Raw genomic sequence first — 5418 nt, 5'->3', positions numbered from 1 at the left:
CCTATACAAACTTGTTCCTACATAGTAACTTGCTTCTTAGAATGAGAATGTGCTTGCTTACAGCAACGTGCTATATGTTCTGAATGCCCGAATTGGGAATCTGTGTCAAAACTTTGTTAGGAATTATGTGATCCTTACTAGCTGGAAGTAAGGGAGATGGGGCATGAAGTTATTTCTAGGAGTTGGAGACATACCAAGTTTAGCTCAGTTCAGGGCATCTTTGAAATACCTATACAAACTTGTTCCTACATAGTAACTTGCAACTTTGAATGAGAATGTGCTTGCTTACAACAACGTGCTATATGTTCTGAATGCCCGAATTGGGAATCTGTGTCAAAACTTTGTTAGGAATTATGTGATCCTTACTAGCTGGAAGTAAGGGAGATGGGGCATGAACTTATTTCTAGGAGTTGGAGACATACAACGTTTAGCTCAGTTCTGGGCATCTTTGAAATACCTATACAAACTTGTTCCTACATAGTAACTTGCAACTTTGAATGAGAATGTGCTTGCTTACAGCAACGTGCTATATGTTCTGAATGCCCGAATTGGGAATCTGTTTCAAAACTTTGTTAGGAATTATGTGATCCTTACTAGCTGGAAGTAAGGGAGTTGGGGCATGAAGTTATTTCTAGGAGTTGGAGACATACAACGTTTAGCTCAGTTCTGGGCATCTTTGAAATACCTATACAAACTTGTTCCTACATAGTAACTTGCAACTTTGAATGAGAATGTGCTTGCTTACAGCAACGTGCTATATGTTCTGAATGCCCGAATTGGGAATCTGTGTCAAAACTTTGTTAGGAATTATGTGATCCTTACTAGCTGGAAGTAAGGGAGATGGGGCATGAAGTTATTTCTAGGAGTTGGAGACATACAACGTTTAGCTCAGTTCTGGGCATCTTTGAAATACCTATACAATCTTGTTCCTACATAGTAACTTGCAACTTTGAATGAGAATGTGCTTGCTTACAGCAACGTGCTATATGTTCTGAATGCCCGAATTGGGAATCTGTGTCAAAACTTTGTTAGGAATTATGTGATCCTTACTAGCTGGAAGTAAGGGAGATGGGGCATGAAGTTATTTCTAGGAGTTGGAGACATACAACGTTTAGCACAGTTCTGGGCATCTTTGAAATACCTATACAAACTTGTTCCTACATAGTAACTTGCAACTTTGAATGAGAATGTGCTTGCTTACAGCAACGTGCTATATGTTCTGAATGCCCGAATTGGGAATCTGTGTCAAAACTTTGTTAGGAATTATGTGATCCTTACTAGCTGGAAGTAAGGGAGATGGGGCATGAAGTTATTTCTAGGAGTTGGAGACATAGAAGGTTTAGCTCAGTTCTGGGCATCTTTGAAATACCTATAAAAACTTGTTCCTACATAGTAACTTGCAACTTTGAATGAGAATGTGCTTGCTTACAGCAACGTGCTATATGTTCTGAATGCCCGAATTGGGAATCTGTGTCAAAAATTTGGTAGGAATTATGTGATCCTTACTAGCTGGGAGTAAGGGAGATGGGGCATGAAGTTATTTCTAGGAGTTGGAGACATACAACGTTTAGCTCAGTTCTGGGCATCTTTGAAATACCTATACAAACTTGTTCCTACAGAGTAACTTGCAACTTTGAATGAGAATGTGCTTGCTTACAGCAACGTGCTATATGTTCTGAATGCCCGAATTGGGAATCTGTGTCAAAACTTTGTTAGGAATTATGTGATCCTTACTAGCTGGCAGTAAGGGAGATGGGGCATGAAGTTATTTCTAGAGGTTGGACACATACCAAGTTTAGCTCAGTTCTGGGCATCTTTGAAATACCTATACAAACTTGTTCCTACATAGTAACTTGCAACTTTGAATGAGAATGTGCTTGCTTACAACAACGTGCTATATGTTCTGAATGCCCGAATTGGGAATCTGTGTCAAAACTTTGTTAGGAATTATGTGATCCTTACTAGCTGGAAGTAAGGGAGATGGGGCATGAAGTTATTTCTAGGAGTTGGAGACATACAACGTTTAGCTCAGTTCTGGGCATCTTTGAAATACCTATACAAACTTGTTCCTACATAGTAACTTGCAACTTTGAATGAGAATGTGCTTGCTTACAGCAACGTGCTATATGTTCTGAATGCCCGAATTGGGAATCTTGTCAAAACTTTGTTAGGAATTATGTGATCCTTACTAGCTGGAAGTAAGGGAGATGGGGCATTAAGTTATTTCTAGGAGTTGGAGACATACCAAGTTTAGCTCAGTTCTGGGCATCTTTGAAATACCTATACAAACTTGTTCCTACATAGTAACTTGCAACTTTGAATGAGAATGTGCTTGCTTACAACAAAGTGCTATATATTCTGAATGCCCGAATTGGGAATCTGTGTCAAAACTTTGTTAGGAATTATGTGATCCTTACTAGCTGGAAGTAAGGGAGATGGGGCATGAAGTTATTTCTAGGAGTTGGAGACATACAACGTTTAGCTCAGTTCTGGGCATCTTTGAAATACCTATACAAACTTGTTCCTACATAGTAACTTGCAACTTTGAATGAGAATGTGCTTGCTTACAGCAACGTGCTATATGTTCTGAATGCCCGAATTGGGAATCTGTGTCAAAACTTTGTTAGGAATTATGTGATCCTTACTAGCTGGAAGTAAGGGAGATGGGGCATGAAGTTATTTCTAGGAGTTGGAGATATACAACGTTTAGCTCAGTTCTGGGCATCTTTGAAATACCTATACAAACTTGTTCCTACATAGTAACTTGCAACTTTGAATGAGAATGTGCTTGCTTACAGCAACGTGCTATATGTTCTGAATGCCCGAATTGGGAATCTGTGTCAAAACTTTGTTAGGAATTATGTGATCCTTACTAGCTGGAAGTAAGGGAGATGGGGCATGAAGTTATTTCTAGCAGTTGGAGACATACAACGTTTAGCTCAGTTCTGGGCATCTTTGAAATACCTATACAAACTTGTTCCTACATGGTAACTTGCAACTTTGAATGAGAATGTGCTTGCTTACAGCAACGTGCTATATGTTCTGAATGCCCGAATTGGGAATCTGTGTCAAAACTTTGTTAGGAATTATGTGATCCTTACTAGCTGGAAGTAAGGGAGATGGGGCATGAAGTTATTTCTAGGAGTTGGAGACATACAACGTTTAGCTCAGTTCTGGGCATCTTTGAAATACCTATACAAACTTGTTCCTACATAGTAACTTGCAACTTTGAATGAGAATGTGCTTGCTTACAGCAACGTGCTATATGTTCTGAATGCCCGAATTGGGAATCTGTGTCAAAACTTTGTTAGGAATTATGTGATCCTTACTAGCTGGAAGTAAGGGAGTTGGGGCATGAAGTTATTTCTAGAGGTTGGAGACATACAACGTTTAGCTCAGTTCTGGGCATCTTTGAAATACCTATACAAACTTGTTCCTACATAGTAACTTGCAACTTTGAATGAGAATGTGCTTGCTTACAGCAACGTGCTATATGTTCTGAATGCCCGAATTGGGAATCTGTGTCAAAACTTTGTTAGGAATTATGTGATCCTTACTAGCTGGAAGTAAGGGAGATGGGGCATGAAGTTATTTCTAGGAGTTGGAGACATACAACGTTTAGCTCAGTTCTGGGCATCTTTGAAATACCTATACAAACTTGTTCCTACATAGTAACTTGCAACTTTGAATGAGAATGTGCTTGCTTACAGCAACGTGCTATATGTTCTGAATGCCCGAATTGGGAATCTGTGTCAAAACTTTGTTAGGAATTATGTGATCCTTACTAGCTGGAAGTAAGGGAGATGGGGCATGAAGTTATTTCTAGGAGTTGGAGACATACAACGTTTAGCACAGTTCTGGGCATCTTTGAAATACCTATACAAACTTGTTCCTACATAGTAACTTGCAACTTTGAATGAGAATGTGCTTGCTTACAGCAACGTGCTATATGTTCTGAATGCCCGAATTGGGAATCTGTGTCAAAACTTTGTTAGGAATTATGTGATCCTTACTAGCTGGAAGTAAGGGAGATGGGGCATGAACTTATTTCTAGGAGTTGGAGACATACAACGTTTAGCTCAGTTCTGGGCATCTTTGAAATACCTATACAAACTTGTTCCTACATAGTAACTTGCAACTTTGAATGAGAATGTCCTTGCTTACAGCAACGTGCTATATGTTCTGAATGCCCGAATTGGGAATCTGTGTCAAAAATTTGGTAGGAATTATGTGATCCTTACTAGCTGGGAGTAAGGGAGATGGGGCATGAAGTTATTTCTAGGAGTTGGAGACATACAACGTTTAGCTCAGTTCTGGGCATCTTTGAAATACCTATACAAACTTGTTCCTACATAGTTACTTGCAACTTTGAATCAGAATGTGCTTCCTTACAGCAACGTGCTATATGTTCTGAATGCCCGAATTGGGAATCTGTGTCAAAACTTTGTTAGGAATTATGTGATCCTTACTAGCTGGAAGTAAGGGAGATGGGGCATGAAGTTATTTGTAGGAGTTGGAGACATACCAAGTTTAGCTCAGTTCTGGGCATCTTTGAAATACCTATACAAACTTGTTCCTACATAGTAACTTGCAACTTTGAATGAGAATGTGCTTGCTTACAGCAACGTGCTATATGTTCTGAATGCCCGAATTGGGAATCTGTGTCAAAACTTTCTTAGGAATTATGTGATCCTTACTAGATGGAAGTAAGAGAGATGGGGTATGAAGTTATTATTAGGAGTTGCAGACATAAAACGTTTAGCTCAGTTCTGGGCATCTTTGAAATACCTATACAAACTTGTTCCTACATAGCAACTTGCAACTTTGAATGAGAATGTGCTTGCTTACAGCAACGTGATATATGTTCTGAATGCCCGAATTGGGAATCTGTGTCAAAACTTTCTTAGGAATTATGTGATCCTTACTAGCTGGATGTAAGGGAGATGGGGCATGAAGTTATTTCTAGGAGTTGGAGACATACAACGTTTAGCTCAGTTCTGGGCATCTTTGAAATACCTATACAAACTTGTTCCTACATAGTAACTTGCAACTTTGAATGAGAATGTGCTTGCTTACAGCAACGTGCTATATGTTCTGAATGCCCGAATTGGGAATCTGTGTCAAAACTTTGTTAGGAATTATGTGATCCTTACTAGATGGAAGTAAGGGAGATGGGGCATGAAGTTATTTCTAGGAGTTGCAGACATACAACGTTTAGCTCAGTTCTGGGCATCTTTGAAATACCTATACAAACTTGTTCCTACATAGTAACTTGCAACTTTGAATGAGAATGTGCTTGCTTACAGCAACGTGCTATATGTTCTGAATGCCCGAATTGGGAATCTGTGTCAAAACTTTGTTAGGAATTATGTGACCCTTACTAGCTGGAAGTAAGGGAGATGGGGCATGAAGTTATTT

This window comes from Diceros bicornis, chromosome X (assembly GCF_020826845.1).
Source record: "Diceros bicornis minor isolate mBicDic1 chromosome X, mDicBic1.mat.cur, whole genome shotgun sequence".
NCBI classification, from domain to species: domain Eukaryota; kingdom Metazoa; phylum Chordata; class Mammalia; order Perissodactyla; family Rhinocerotidae; genus Diceros; species Diceros bicornis.
The sequence above is the reverse complement of the archived record's forward strand: the minus strand, read 5'-3'. Positions refer to the sequence as shown.